This window comes from Aedes albopictus, chromosome 1, assembly GCF_035046485.1.
Source record: "Aedes albopictus strain Foshan chromosome 1, AalbF5, whole genome shotgun sequence".
In the NCBI taxonomy this organism is placed as follows: Eukaryota; Metazoa; Arthropoda; class Insecta; order Diptera; family Culicidae; genus Aedes; species Aedes albopictus.
In genome coordinates, this window is record NC_085136.1 from 53,967,409 (window position 1) to 53,982,159 (window position 14,751).

A 14,751-nucleotide genomic window follows, 5' to 3' on the forward strand; every position below is an offset into this window, starting at 1 on the left:
AATTAAAATTAAAATTAAAATTAAAATTAAAATTAAAATTAAAATTAAAATTAAAATTAAAATTAAAATTAAAATTAAAATTAAAATTAAAATTAAAATTAAAATTAAAATTAAAATTAAAATTAAAATTAAAATTAAAATTAAAATTAAAATTAAAATTAAAATTAAAATTAAAATTAAAATTAAAATTAAAATTAAAATTAAAATTAAAATTAAAATTAAAATTAAAATTAAAATTAAAATTAAAATTAAAATTAAAATTAAAATTAAAATTAAAATTAAAATTAAAATTAAAATTAAAATTAAAATTAAAATTAAAATTAAAATTAAAATTAAAATTAAAATTAAAATTAAAATTAAAATTAAAATTAAAATTAAAATTAAAATTAAAATTAAAATTAAAATTAAAATTAAAATTAAAATTAAAATTAAAATTAAAATTAAAATTAAAATTAAAATTAAAATTAAAATTAAAATTAAAATTAAAATTAAAATTAAAATTAAAATTAAAATTAAAATTAAAATTAAAATTAAAATTAAAATTAAAATTAAAATTAAAATTAAAATTAAAATTAAAATTAAAATTAAAATTAAAATTAAAATTAAAATTAAAATTAAAATTAAATTAAAATTAAAACATGCTCCGAGTTTTTTATTAAATATGTTTCGTCCAGCTTTCATTCGAGGCAAGAGTATGGTTGTAGTAGTGAACATCGACAAAAGTTCACTACTACAATCACACTTCTTGCTCGGATGACAGCTGGAATGAAAACAAGCAGCATAAAATCTATGCCTAACATTTGTCTAACAGCCCATAGTAAAACATGTCTAACGTTAGTCTAATGTTAGACTAACAAACATGTTTCGAATTTGCAACATGTCTAACAAAAGTGTGTCATATCTGTCTAATTTTAGACTAACATTAGGCAAAAGTGAGACAAAAAGTTAGCCTAACATGCTGGCCAGTTAGTCTCACATTAGGCTAATGTTAGGCTAACCCTCCGTACTGGGTAGGCAGTGGTGAGTTTTGATAATTGTCTGGAGATTGATCTCCTTAAACGAATGTTTTATTGTCGGTTATATCATTGCAAATAGTTTACATGATTCATACACTTTTGGGTCCTGTAGCGTGGTCAATTTGGCAATGTTTATCCTGCCAAAACTCGCTACAAAGAACGCTTATCAGTGTAAAATAACTTTGTGTAGTTTGCACATCTGTATGCGCTAAAGTTTATCATGCTAGATCGCTCACAAGCATTGTGGCGTAAAAATGATTCATACCTTTACTCGGCGGTGCAAAATCGAACAGTTTGAGATAATCGTCAATATTTTGTAGTATAAAAAAAACAAGAAACCGACGTTTTTCTTATTAAAAACATCAAAACCGACAAGATTAATCTGCATAGGTCTAAGCCGTGCCTAAAGACAGTAGCAAAAGAAAAAACACTTGACAAAGAGCAAGCACAACATTCACCTCATGCATGATTTCGATGCAAAAAAAAATGTCGCTTGTGAGAGTATAAGCAAAAGATTTGAAAATCTTAGATTTTGCGATTTCTTCTTAAGAGAAGGTCTTGAATGTATGTTTTACGCAAAGAGAGTTTCATTCGTGTATTGTGATTTTCTTACGCATTTCTGTGTTTTCAATGACAACATTTGGTTTGATTACCAATTGAATCAGTTCTGTAAGTATATACATGCGTGTTATACGATTTGACAGTAAAAAAAGTACGATTTACATTACATCTGTAGTCCTATCGAGATGAATATAACAGAAATATGTTTTAGGATAAAAGATTACAATAATTAAACATGGCTGTGCGAATGAACACGACAAAAAATATAAACTATTTATGGGAGCAACTTGTTGAAGTGTCACAAACTTCTGGAGATTCCCTTTTTATTTATTTGATATTTACTGCAAGGCCAGCGAGTTTGAGCAGCCGGAATAGTATGCTATTTTTAAGTATGACTAAATAGCTGAAATAGCTGAAGCAAAATGTGGATAAATTTTCAATTATTTGACCACCCCTTTGCTGCTCATGCTGTCGAAGTGATTTTCAAAACCCACCAAAGAATCTGATCAACAATTAGGCAGAAATGGAAAAGGTTTCATCATAAACCATATTGCGAGAAAAAAAAATCCTACACATCGGAACATCATGTTCTTGAAAGTCAGTTGAGTGTGATTTTACTCGTACTGCGCTACTCTTCAGTTGTTCACGAGTATGATTGTTTTTCCTCAAATATGTTTGTTCCCCCTAACCTCGACCAAACCGTGAGTTTTTCGGTTCCCCAAAACTAACATAGTTTATAAGACAAAAACATGAAATTGTAAATAGTTTCAACTGAATTCGGCTCCGTTATGCCTGTTGGCGCATGAGCCTTAAAAAATGATTAAGTAAAAATAATAGATTCCATGGTTATATAGCCAAATAATAGATTAACATTTGAAATCTTTGTTACTTTTGGATTCAGCGTTCAAACCATTAGTTTACAATATAATGAATCAGTAACATTGAAATGTACTGTTTTTCAATGGTCTGGACGTTTGAAAATAAAAAGGCTTTTGAGTAATTCCGAAACAGTGTGCATCGATGACAGCCAAGTTTTGTTGTAATCAGCTCAGATTTTGCCCTAACCAGCGAACATCTAACCATCGAGGCAGCCCATCTCACGAGCCCCCAACGAACGAATCGGCTTCGGCACTGTACATAAAATTCTAAGGTATATTTGAACCCACGTATCGTTATTAATCAGCACTTCTCATCCTTCAACAGTCACGAGGACGTCAAGCCGATGCATAAGCAATCAACCCAGAGCTTGTTCTGATGAATGCGCACGATCTGGATTGGTTCCTGCGGATAGAACAGGTCGAGGGCAAGGTGCACTGCGAAGAGTACGGCCGGATGCTGAATACCCATCTAAGCAAGATCTGTATGAGGGCCAAATAGTATAATGGACTTATTGTAAAAATTATGATTTTTCCCTTCCTTTAATTTGACTGCAATAGTTTCATCATCAAACTCTTTTGGTGATATCAAATGTGAAACATATTTCTTAATAGAACCGTCGAACCATCTTTTGCATTTGGTAGCTTTGCAAGGTCTTTTAATATACACTACCCGCCATAAATATGGAATCGCATCGCCTAGTATTGCAACACCCCAGTTGAATATTGCAGCACCCCCAGAAAGTTTGGCATCACCTGAAGACTTCATCACTTTCTGAACTGTATCTCAAAAACCGTATCCCCTGCATAGTTTAGACCTTCAGCAAAGTTGATCAGAAGACTTATGGCTATCAAATGGTAGTAAGTTTAGTGCGTAATTCCGCCGCTATGTGGCGCCAGTGTGCATTTACAATGAAGTGCTTTGACATGGTTTATCTCAAGATTCTGACCACCTAGAATGTTCGTGTCTTCAGCAATGTTGATCAGAAGGCTTATGGCTAACAAATGGTGGTAATTTTAGTGCGTATTTCCGCCACTATGTGGCGCTAGTGTGCATTATAATGAAGTTCTTTGACATGGTTTATTTAAATATTCTGACCACCTAGAATGTTCGTGTCTTCAGCAATGTTGATCAGAAGGGTTATGGCTATCCAATGGTGGTAATTTTAGTGCGTAAATCCGCCGCTATGTGGCGCTAGTGTGCATTTACAATGAAGTACTTTGGCATGGTTTATCTCATGATTCTGACCACCTAGAATGTTCGTGTCTTCAGCAATGTTGATCAGAAGGTCTGTGGCTATCAAATGGTGGTAATTTAAGTGCGTAATTTCTCCGCTATGTGGCGCTAGTGTGCATTTACAATGAAGTGCTTTGACATGGTTTATCTCATGATTCTGACCACCTAGAATGTTCGTGTCTTCAGCAATGTTGATCAGAAGGCTTATGGCTAACAAATGGTGGTAATTTTAGTGCGTATTTCCGCCACTATGTGGCGCTAGTGTGCATTATAATGAAGTACTTTGACATGGTTTATTTAAATATTCTGACCACCTAGAATGTTCGTGTCTTCAGCAATGTTGATCAGAAGGGTTATGGCTATCCAATGGTGGTAATTTTAGTGCGTAAATCCGCCGCTATGTGGCGCTAGTGTGCATTTACAATGAAGTACTTTGGCATGGTTTATCTCATGATTCTGACCACCTAGAATGTTCGTGTCTTCAGCAATGTTGATCAGAAGGTCTGTGGCTATCAAATGGTGGTAATTTTAGTGCGTAATTCCGCCGCTATGTGGCGCTAGTGTGCATTATAATGAAGTACTTTGACATGGTTTATTTAAATATTCTGACCACCAAGAATGTTCGTGTCTTCAGCAATGTTGATCAGAAGGTCTGTGGCTATCAAATGGTGGTAATTTCAGTGTGTAACTCTTCCGCTATGTGGCGATAGTGTGCATTTACAATGAAGTGCTTTGACATGGTTTATCTCATGATTCTGACCACCTAGAATGTTCGTTTCTTCAGCAATGTTGATCAGAAGGTCTGTGGCTATCAAATGGTGGTAATTGTAGTGCGTAATTCCGCCGCTATGTGGCGCTAGTGTGCATTATAATGAAGTACTTTGACATGGTTTATTTAAATATTCTGACCACCAAGAATGTTCGTGTCTTCAGCAATGTTGATCAGAAGGTCTACGGCTATCAAATGGTGGTAATTTTAGTGCGTAATTCCGCCGCTATGTGGCGCTAGTGTGCATTTACAATGAAGTGCTTTGGCATGGTTTATCTCATGATTCTGACCACCTAGAATGTTCGTGTCTTCAGAAAAGTTGATCAGACGGTCTATGACTATCAAATGGTGATTAGTTTAGTGCGTAATTTCACCGCTATGTGGCACCAGTGTACATTTACAACGAAGTACTTTGGCATGGTTTATCTCATAATTTTGACCACCTAGAAAGTTCTTGCCTTCAGCAAAGTTGGTCAGCTGGTCTATGGCTATCAAATGATAGTAAGTTTACTGCGTAATTCCGCCGCTATGAGGCGCCAGTGTGCATTTACAACGAAGTAGTTTGACATGGTTTATCTCATGATTCTGACCACCCAGAATGTTCTTGTCTTCGGCAATGTTGATCAGACGGACTATGGCTATCAAATGGTGGTTAATGTAGTGCGTAATTCCGCCGCTATGTGACGCCCGTGTGCATTCAAAACGAAGTACTTTGACATGGTTTATCTCATAATTCTGACCACCTAGAATGTTCGTGTCTTCGGCAAAGTTGATCAGACGGTCTCTGACTATCAAATGGTGATAAGTTTAGTGCGTTATTCCGTCGCTATGTGGCGCCAGTGTGCATTTAAAACGAAGTACTTTGACATGGTTTATCTCATGATTCTGATCACCTAGGCCATACGCCGCAGTTTGTCACGCCGCCGGTTTTTATTTTTCGCACCGGTGATCAGTGCACAAACAAAATTAATGTTGCATTACTTCAAGGATTCTTCTTGAAATTCTTTCGGGGATTTCTCCTGATACACTGTCGTGGATTTCTCTTAAAATTCCTTCGGGGTTTCATCCTGTAATTTCTTCGATGATTTCTTTTAGAATTCTTACGGAGATTTCTCCTTGATTTCCTCCAGGAATTCTTCATAGAATTCCTCCAGGAGTCCTCCTGGAATTTCTTAGGGGATTTCTCCTATAGTTTCTTCGGAGATTTCTTCTGAACTTCCTATGGGGTTTCCTCTCCCCCCCCTGGGATTCCTGTAGGGATTGCTCCTTTAATTTCTTCAGAGATTTCTCTTGAAATTTCTTCAGGATATCCTCCTGGAATTCCGTCGAAGTATTAATTCTGGGCTTCCTTCAGGGATTCCTTCGGTTCCTTCGATTTCTCCTTGAATTCTTTCGGAGATTTCTTTTGGAATTCCTTCGGGGTCTCCTCCTAGAGTTCTTTTGGGGATTTCTCCTGGAATTATTTCGGGGATTGATCCTCGAGTTCTTTCGGAAATTCCTGCTGAACTTCCTTCAAGGATTCCTCTTGAAATTTCTTAGGGGATTCCTCCTGACATTCCGTTGGGGACTCCCCCTGGAATTTCTACGGGAACTCCTCCAGCAATTACTTCGGAGGTTCTTCCTGGATTTCCTTTGGAGTTTCCTCGTGGAATTTCTGTTGTGATTCCTCTTCGTATTTCTTCTGAGATTGCTCCAGAAATTTTTCATTGAATTCCTCCGGGGATTCCACCTAGAATTCCTTCGGGGTTTCCTAATGGAATTCCTTGGGGAATTTCTTCTGGAATTCATTCGGGGATTCCTCTTGGAATTCCTTCAGTGATTCCTCCTAGAATTCCCTCACGAATTTCTTCTGGAACTCTTTCAGAGGATATTTTTCGTTGATCCGTTATTGAAATCCTTTGGAGATTCTTACCCGAATTCCCTTGGAAGTTCCCTCTGGAGTCCTGCTGGATTTTTTTTTGTGGATAACTGCTGGAATTCCTTTGGGATTCACGCAGGATTATTTTCGGAATTTGCTCTTGAAATTCCTGCGGGGATTCCTCCTGAAATGCCTTTGGGCATTCCCCCTAAAATTCCTTCGAAGATTCCTTTTCAATTTTATCCACGGGTTCCTCATGAAATTTCTTCGAGAATTCCTCTAATTTTTTGTTTCGATGGTTCCTCCTAGAAGTCTTTTGAGGATTCCTTCACGAATTACTTTGAAAAATTCTTTCTGGAATTTCTTTGGGGATTCCTCCTGGACTTCCTTCATGGATTCCTCCTGAAATTCTTTCGGGGATTCCTCTTGATATTCCGTCGTGGATTCCACCGGGAATTCCTTCGGGGTATCCTCTTAGAGTTCCTTCGGGGATTTGTCTTGGAATTTCTTCGTGGATTACTGCTGGACTTCCTTCAAAGTTTCCTCCTGATATTTCTTCGGGGATTCCTCCCAAAATAACACGGGAACTCCTCCTGGAATAACTTTGAAGTTTCCTCTTGGAATTCCTGTGGTGATTCCTCTTTTATTTTTTTCGGAAATTCATCCTGGAATTCCTTAGATTCCTCCTGGAATTCCTTCAGGGTTTCCTTCTTGAATTTATTCGGTGATTTCTCCAAGAATTCCTTCGGAAATTCTTTCTAGAATTCGTGGGTTCTTCCTAGAGTTCCTTCGAGGATTCCTTCTTGAATTTCTTCGGGGATTCCTTCTGACTTCCTATGGAAATTCCTCTTTGGGGTTTCCTCTTAAAAAACCTTTGAGGATTCCGCTCGAAATTCCTTCGAAGATTTCTTCCGAAGTTCTTTCGGTGGCTCCTCCTGGGATTTTTCCATAAATTTCTCCTGTAATTTTTTCGGAGATTCCTTCGAAGATTCTTTCTGGAATTAGAATTCCTTCGGGGATTCCTCCTAGAATTCTCTCAGGGATTTCTCCTGGAATTCCTCCAGAATTACCTCTAAGGTAATTTTCGTTGATTCCTCTTAGAATTCCTTTGCGGACTCTTTTTCTAATTTTCTTCTAAACTCCCACTTGAATTCTTTTGAGGTTTCCTGATGCAAAATCTTTCGGAATTTCTCCTGGCTATTTTTCGTTGATTCCTCCTAGAAATCCTTGCTTAAAGGATTCCTTCTCGAATTCCCTTAGAAATTCCCGCCGGAATTTCTTCGAGGGTTTCTGCTGTAAATCCCTTAGGATTTCTTCTTGAGTTCATTTATGGAATCCTCCTGGATTTCCTTCTGAAATTTCTCGACAGACTCTTGAACCACCACAGATTTCTGCAGTAGTTCCTTCAGGATTTCATACAGCAGTTCCTGCAGAGATAAGCCCAGAATTTTCTTCATTGATTTCTCCAGTTTCTTTCAAGATTCCTCCTGGAATTCCTTCTGAGATTCCTCCATGAAGAAACGAGATTCTTTCCCTCTGAATAAATTAAACCAAAAATGTAGCAAAATTTCTATTGTATTGCCTTTAATTGCAATGCAGTATTGCAACATGAACTACACTAAGGATGCGGGTATTGTCACAATAGGTCTAATCACTGGTCGCAGCAACGGACCTGAACAGGACTTACAAAAGGTATTCATTCAATGGTCAAATTTTGGTCACGCCGATTCACGCCGCCGAAAGATGGCACCGGCATGTCGTCGCCGCCGCCGGCCAAAAATGGTCATCACGCTGCCGCCGAGCAAAATATAGTCGGCGCACAGGTAGGTCTAGGTGGTCAGAATCATGAGATAAACCATTTCGAAGTACTTTGTTGTAAATGCACACTGGCGCCACATAGTGGCGGAATTACACACTAAACTTATCACCATTTGATAGCCATAGACCGCCTGACAAACTTGGCTGAAGACACGAACTTTCTACGTGGTCAGAATCATGAGATAAACCATGTTAAAGTACTTCATTGTTAATGCGCACTGGTGGCATCTAGCGGCGAAATAACGCACCAAACTTACCACCATTTGCTAGCTATAGACCTTCTGATCAACATTGCTGAAGACAAGAACATTCTAGGTGGTCAGAATCATGAGATAAACCATGTCAAAGTACTTTGTTGTAAATGCACACTGGCGCCACATAGTGGCGGAATTACGCACTAAACTTATCACCATTTGATAGCCATAGACCGCCAGACAAACTTGGCTGAAGACACGAACTTTCCACGTGGTCAGAATCATGAGATAAACCATGTTAAAGTACTTCATTGTTAATGCGCACTGGTGGCATCTAGCGGCGAAATAACGCACCAAACTTACCACCATTTGCTAGCTATAGACCTTCTGATCAACATTGCTGAAGACACGAACATTCTAGGTGGTCAGAATCATGAGATAAACCATGTCAAAGTACTTTGTTTTAAGTGTACACTAGCGCCACATAGCGGCGGAATTACGCACTAAACTTATTACCATTTGATAGCCATAGACCTTCTGATAAACATTGCTGAAGACACGAACATTCTAGGTGGTCAGAATCATGAGATAAACCATGCCAAAGTACTTCGTTGTAAATGCACACTAGCGCCACATAGCGGCGGAATTACGCACTAAAATTACCACCATTTGATAGCCATAACCCTTCTGATCAACATTGCTGAAGGCACGAACATTCTAGGTGGTCAGAATCATGAGATAAACTATGTCAAAGTATTTCGTTGTAAATGCACACTAGCGCCACATAGCGGCGGAATTACGCACTGAAATTACCACCATTTGATAGTCACAACCCTTCTGATCAACATTGCTGAAGACACGAACATTCTAGGTGGTCTGAATTTTGAGATAAACCATGTCAAAGTACTTCATTGTAAATGCACACTGGCGCCACATAGCGGCGGAATTACGCACTAAAATTACCACCATTTGATAGCCATAGACCGTCTGATCAACATTGCTGAAGACACAAACATTCTAGGTGGTCAGAATCATGAGATAAACTATGTCAAAGTACTTCGTTGTAAATGCACACTAGCGCCACATAGCGGCGGAATTACGTACCAAACATTTCACCATTTGAAGGTCATAAACCTGCTGAACAACTTTGCCGAAGGTCTAAACTTTGCAGAGCACACGGTTTTTGAGATATAGTTTAGTAAATCATAAGGTTTTCAGGTGATGCCAAACTTTTTGGGGTGCTGCAATATTCAATTGGGGTGTTGCAATACTAGAAGATGCGATTCCATATTTATGGCGGGTAGTGTAGGTTCGCTCTTTAAACCTGGAACACATGCATGCGTTTGAATCAATTTATATATTGTATGCTGTATTCTACAAGCTGTAGTTCATCAAATGTCCATAAATGCTACAATAATGGTTAAGCATGCTGTAATGTTACTTTTGTACCTCATCACCCACTAAATGCAGCTACATTAGTGGTCTAATAACACTTAGCGCGCTGGGCACGGTTCCATCATGCCGCTTATAGTGTTGCCACATATAATGCTTAGTCTGCTAAACCCAGTTATCTGGCTGTGCGGCATGGGAGCTGAAGCTTCAACCATCAATGTAATTATACATATACATTACTCGATTTACAACATGAGTGATCCAAATATTAGATAACTGTTCGATCGGTGTTCTTAAAATATGCAGTGTATCAAACAATTGTCCGTACAGCAAATTTTCTGTCAAAATAATTTTTCATTCAAATGTTTATAACTTGTTTATGGCACAATCGAAAACGCTGCAATTTTGACCAACCATTAATCATATATAAAAGCTCCATTCGTAAAATTTTGAGCGAGATTGAATAAGTTTTCTGAAAGTTATAGAACTTTTAGTAAAATTTATAAGATTTTTGAACACATTTTTAAAACATTATATCTCAATATGAACTCGAAGGTTTATTTTTTCAATATTTTCTGTGTTATAGCTTTATATAGGCTTTCATATGCAGCTAGATTTGAGGTTTTATTTTCACTACAAAAAATATGAAAAATGTGCTTATGTAGTTGACGATGTTTAAAAATTTACCGTATTTTGCACATAAATCTGCCAAACGTTTTACACCAATAAAAGTTCATTACCTGAACGAAAAATCCATAGGACCTACTCTTCATATGTAGTTTAAAAGGTCCTGCATAAAAATATTACATTGAGCAAGTTTAAAAAAGTTGAAAACACTTGACACTTCCATTGATCAAAATATGATAAATTTCCAAATGACACTCTGAACATATACAGATTTTTCATATTTTTTGTAGTGAATATAAAACCTCAAACGAAGCTGCATATGCAAGCCTTAGGTATAAGCTGTAACACAAAAAGAATTTCAAAGTTTCGTCAAGTTCAAGTACAAATTGAGATATAATGTTTTAAAGATGTGTCCAAAAATCTTTTAAGTTCTACTAAAAGTTCTATAATTTTCAGAAAACTTATTCGATCTGGCTCAAAATTTTACCAATGGAGCTTTAATATATGGGTTATAATTGGTCAAAATTTCAGTGTTTTTGATTGACGTATAAAAAATTATAGACATTTGAATGAAAATTTTTTTTGACCAAAAAAATACTGTACGGACAATTGTTTGATACACTGTAGCTTAAAATATACAAGCTTCTAGTCCAAATGCATAATGATAGTTCAGTTTCGCTTTATTCAGTTTGTGTTGTTTTCTCATTGTTTTGTAAAATTAATCCATTCCAAAATATCAGAATTTTCTGTTTCACAATAGAAAACAATTCCAAAACAATTTAATCTAATGTGGGGCCAGTAATAAAGTCACTGCTCAAATCAATACGTTTACCGTACATTTCACTGTTCGATTGATTGATTTGTCTTTAATAAAGAGACTTTCAGCCCTTCCTGTTCGAAACAGTTTAAAAACATAAGAATCTTCTGTGTCACAATAGAAAACAATACACAAACCATTGAATTCAATGTGAAAACAGTACAAACAGTATGTTCTGATTTACAATAGAAAACAATTCCAAAATTTCCCTCTTTACAAACATCTCCGGAACGCTCGTGAAAGACAGCATCACGAAGAACTGGGAGAGAATCAAAGCACACACCAACATCGAAACGAGTTTTAAGGCAATAAGAGTTAAAAACATGGGAAGTTCAATAACTACGTAACGGTTGAGATTTGACCATATGCGTAGAACAATTTTTTTACCATTTACGGTCCTCTATCACCCTTTAAAAAGTTTGCACTCACGAACCTAACACCCTGTATAGATATATGCAAAGTCCCAAAAAAATGACCACGTGGTTTATGGACAGCCCCTTAATGTATTCCGTCTTATTCCCAATACTATACTGCCCATAACCGCATAACAGTAACATTCGACAAAAGTAGGCATTGGTGAAAATGGAACTTTTAATTGTATGGGAATGAACCGAAATTGTAAACATTTTTCATTAATTCGTAATCAATTGTCATGCAATAAGATCAGCACTTCTTGTATGCTGGACCTATTGTCAGAAAATAAATCGGACCTAAGTATGATTGATGACACACATTAAAACCAGTCTGTTATCCCAGTGTGACTGTTATGCGGTCACATTGGTTAAAGAAGGTCAATGAGACAAAACGACTTGGAGTTTATTTCACAAATCCTAGAACAAACTTGAAAATTTTATTCAGGTAGTCGAAAGTACTTGTAATTTGATGATGATCCCCGATATAAACTCAATAACAGCAAAACATGTAAATGTTACAATTATGCAGTTATAGGCAGTATATGTTTCAATACAATCATTAAACAAATGCGAAAATAGTTTTTTATGCTACCAGTTGCAAAATTATGATTTTTTCAGCACGAGTCGTACATTTATCCAACGCGGCTTGCCGAGTTGGATAAATACGACGAGTGTTGAAAAAATCGAGTTTTGCAACGAGTTGCACACACAAATTTTTGCCATTACGAAAAATACCCATTGAATATGAACTTTTCTGGCCGCACAAACATGTAGGTATCAGAAGGAACCACGTGCGAGCATCCATGCTTGCCAGCGTAGGTTTTTGATCGATCAGGTAGGCTGTGATGTTAGTAGTTGTCAGCAATGTTCGAGCTCCCGACGTCAAACAGTTGTGTGGAGGCGTAAAGAAAAGTCGATTCAGCAAGAGCCTTTACACCTGGTTTGCAATTTGAATCGGGATTGAAATCGTCCCGATCCGGATTCCAGCAGATCAGTGGATGTAGAGGTAGTAGCGGTAGTAGCTGAATCTACGGGAGGCGCGGCAGTAAGTGAAAAGTACATTAGGCCAAAAGTGCCGAAAAGTGCTACTTTTCGGCACACTTGCATCAGTGGTGAAAAGTAGGCCATTTCAACATACTTCAGCCAATTGAACTGTCCTATTTTTCCCAACGTAATGGCAAAATAGTTATTTATGCAACAAGTTGCAAAATGATGATTTTTTCAGCACGAGTTGTACGTTTATCCAACGAGGCTTGCCGAGTTGGATAAATACGACGAGTGCTGAAAAAATCGAGTTTTGCAACGCGTTGCATACAAAGTTTTTTGTAATTGCAAAAATACCCGTACAGTATAATCTCTCTAGCCACACAAACGTGTATCAGCAGCAACCACGTGCGAGACTCCATGCGCGATCTTTCTTTGATCAGGTAGGCTATGGTAGGCCAACTGTCGCAAATTTTCAAGCTCCCGTCGTCGTCATGCAGCATCATAAGCAAAAGCAAAAGTAGGTTCAGTTTCTGTTCCTACGCCTGATTGGCAGTTCAAATCAGAATCTGAATCGTCCTGATTCGGATTCGAACTGCTCAGTGCATGTAGAAGCAGCAACTGTATCTACGGAAGTAGCGGTACTTAACAAAAAGTGTGTGCTGGCAAAAGTGTCGAAAAGTAGTACTTTTCAGCACTTTAAAGAGTGCCGAAAAGTACTACTTTTCGGCACCTTTGCTTCAGTGAAGAAAAGTAGGCCGTTTTAACATTGTTTCCGCGAGTGAAAAGTAGGGGAATTCGCAACGCAATTACAAAAAGAATATTAGCGAATGTTGCTGACTTACTGCCTTTAAGTTGACTAATATTGCGCATTTAGTTCACCACTGGACTAACGCACTAATTTTCACGTGAACGAAAACGCAAATAGAAGTGCGCGATTGCATCCAATCAACTTGGTGTCTTCAGAGTACTTATTCAGCATACATCGAATAAATAGTGCGCCGCAGACATCAATTTAATTTGATGCAATCACGCAGTTTTATTTACATTTTCGCACTTATGAAGACTCAGTGCGCAGTCCAGTGGTGAACTAAATGCGGTATATTAAATGTGAACAATAATGGCCACCATGATGCCTACTAAATATCGTTCCAGTAAAAAAAATCCATTTCTAGACACTTGAATAAAGATGTGATTCGCCATACAAAACCATTCCTGTCATAATTGATGGTGGTCCCACGTCAACCCAGTAGTCAATTAATTCCTGTACATGAAAATGATGTTGATTTCCCTCGTGAATGGATAACCCGATCAGCATAAATTTTGCACTGTTCAGTTCGTCTTCAGAGTAGCTGTCTTTGAACGAAGGAAAAGTTACGAAAATCAACTAAATATGTAGAAACATTGCGAATTATCATTTCATCACATTACCACATTTTAAAATACGATGTTTGACTATTTCTAGGACCCAAATATCATTATCGCTTACATTATGTAATATTGAATTATCTTACCGCTACAAGTCCAGTTTCGTGAAAGCGAAACCTCTCAAGAAGTTTCTGGTCCGATTACTGGCCGTAACTTTCCACAGTCAGCGTCGGTTAAGGCTGTCAGTTCTTCCCAACTGCGTCCTGCGATCGAAGAAAAAACGGTTACTTGAGCGATTGAGATGGGCTGAGAACAAACTGCAAACCGCCCGAGTAGTGGTCAATCCAACCTGTTTTGTTCCTACTATGCCACAAACGACTGTTTTTCGCAACAATCTCCAAGAAACTGATTCAGTCATGCGCCAAACCGAAATTCATTTTCGAGCAATCCAAAAGCGATTCACAGAGAAGTAAAACTAAAACTCAAAAATCGCAGCACACACACGCAGAACTCGATGTACACAGCGCAACGTGTAACTTTCACGCAGCGACCGAAAAGACAAAAGAATTTTCACGCAGATTTGTGTAACACCGGATCAACACAAAAAATGTGCTGATCCGGTGTTACACAAATCTGCGTGAAAATTCTTTTGTCTTTTTGCTCGCTGCGTGAAAGTTACTCGTGCGCTGTGTTGTTTCATTTAAGGGTGCACCCTCAGCAGCTCCGGTGAGACACAACGAACGGGAGGGAGAGAATGAGAGAGAGAGTTTAACACGCACCGAACAGAGGGGCTCGACCAGTGTTGCCACATTTTTATCTGTA

At 37.5% G+C, this 14,751-nt stretch overlaps 1 protein-coding gene across 4 annotated transcripts in view; it reads right to left on the reverse strand.

The window, feature by feature from the left end:
• Positions 1-14,751, reverse strand: part of LOC115256613 (uncharacterized) — a 289,353-nt gene that overhangs the window by 270,973 nt on the left and 3,629 nt on the right. The window contains exons 1-2 of one of the 4 annotated variants that reach the window (XM_062844556.1): positions 14,279-14,433; positions 14,076-14,192 (exon numbers count right to left, since the gene is read on the reverse strand). The exons of 1 other annotated variant lie outside the window; for it this stretch is intronic. The gene's annotated coding sequence lies outside the window, so the exon portion shown is untranslated. Of the gene's footprint in view, positions 1-14,075; positions 14,443-14,751 lie in introns of those variants that run through there. 2 more of the 4 variants (XM_062844558.1, XR_009996023.1) reach the window with 2 other exon arrangements.